We start from the raw sequence: 1,799 nt of genomic DNA, 5'->3' as shown, positions 1-1,799 counted from the left end.
TTATTCTCTTCTCCTGTGTTTTCAGGGTCAGAGGCCAGTGCTCTCCCTGAAGCTGGGGAAAGGGCTCCTCTTGAACAGCAGCACAGTGAGGGGGAGTGGGGCTCCAGTCTGATGCAGGAGACAGAGCTCACTGCTGCAGAAGAGAAAGAAGCACTCAGTGAGCAGCACACAGACAGCAGACAGAGTGTCAAGGATCTGGACTCTGTGCCCATGATGAAGGCAGAGCCGGAGAGTGAGACACCTGGGCTCTTAGTAGCTGAGGACTTTACAAAGAAGATTAATAATCTAGATACTAACAATATTAGACAAGGTTGTAAAGAACTTGACTGTGACTCTGTACAAAATCACAAAAAACAACTGTATGCATTTAATCTTAAAATGCAGGATGTGGATCCTCAGTTGATTGACCCTGCAGATCAGCAGACTGATGTACCTGAAGAGAACAGTACTGAGTCACACACAGAGTTAGGACAGGGAGGAACAACAGCAGCTCCTACAGCGCTTGATGATAATAAGGCCTTGTTCTGTTAGAGTGGAGAGACTGTCATTGCAGAAGTGTTTTAAACAAATGAATAATGCTTTAGTATATAAGAACTTTACAGAGATGTATAATAATGTGGACACTAAGATTATATCAAAGATTATATCTGATGTGCTTGGTCCAATATCAGATATGGAAGAGTTACGACACCACGAACTGCGTGGCTGCGATAGGATCCCAGTTCGAAAGGAGTCGATGATACTGCTGGTTCTCGGTTTCTTTTAGTTAGAGGTCCGGAGAGGCATTTCAAGCTGGTTCCGGACATTCATTCCCTTTTCAAAGTCAGTTGTTTTGCTGTAGTCTGCATTATTTAGGCTGATTATCGAGGTTAGCCTTTATTTGGTCATGGGGACCTCGGTACTGTATGCTAATTCTAAAGACAGTTTCACCCATTTTCTGATTGCTAGGTTCTGTACCAGTGCAGACATGTCAAACAGTGAATGGCTGTACCTCTATTGTATCCGTGCTCAATGAATGAAATCAGTAATAAATGAATATATGTATAGTTGTACGAAAAACAAGTGGTTTATCGACTCATCTTCATTTGTAGATTTCGAGGCAGCTTCGATATTCGTTTTACAAACGGGGTTTTTTTTTATATGGGTCACACACATGCCATAGCAACAAAACATCTCTAGAGATGAGGCTATAGATCACCTTTCCATCCTCCAGGTTTTCCTCCCAAAGCCTACGGCACCAATGGCGACCCCTGCTGGCCGAGAGAGCAAAAGCTTGCAGCACCAGGTATTCCCAGGCGGTCTCCCATCCAAGTACTAACGAGACCCGACCCTGCTTAGCTTCTGAGATCAGACGAGATCGGGCGCGTTGAGGGTGGTGTGGCCGCAAGTGAAAGCAGTGGCGCCTGACTCGCTACTTGAAGCTGTGTGTGGCTGGGGCTCCGTGCTCCCCGAGCAGGACTGAAGGATCGATCGTGTGCAACTCTTTGGAAAGGAGCTTCATTCCAAATCGCATTGCGTGCCTGGATGTTGGCGAATGTGCTCCCTAGTGTTGGCTTGTCTCGCACTGGAGGAGGACAAACAAACTGCACGGAGGAGCACAAGGCAAGTCTTCACAAGACAAAAACCTCCAGTGCACAGCACTCTGAAAACATTTCTGGGCTGTCGCGTGTTTATTTCAGCACATAAAGCGCACCAGTCCAACACGTCGGCCGGGCGCGCGGCGCCTCCGCCCTCTTGTGGCCTTGCGGCGTCAGAGCAAGAGGTTCCTTCTCGCTGCCTTTCCGCTGTGTTGCAGAGCC

At 47.4% G+C, this 1,799-nt stretch overlaps 1 pseudogene; it reads right to left on the bottom strand.

The window, feature by feature from the left end:
• Positions 1-1,270: 1,270 nt before the first annotated feature.
• On the bottom strand, positions 1,271-1,389 carry LOC148824931 (5S ribosomal RNA; annotated as a pseudogene).
• Positions 1,390-1,799: the final 410 nt, after the last annotated feature.

Source organism: Atractosteus spatula, chromosome 10, assembly GCF_055471065.1.
Source record: "Atractosteus spatula isolate fAtrSpa1 chromosome 10, fAtrSpa1.hap1, whole genome shotgun sequence".
NCBI classification, from domain to species: Eukaryota; Metazoa; Chordata; class Actinopteri; order Semionotiformes; family Lepisosteidae; genus Atractosteus; species Atractosteus spatula.
This window is presented reverse-complemented; position numbering and strand designations above follow the sequence as displayed.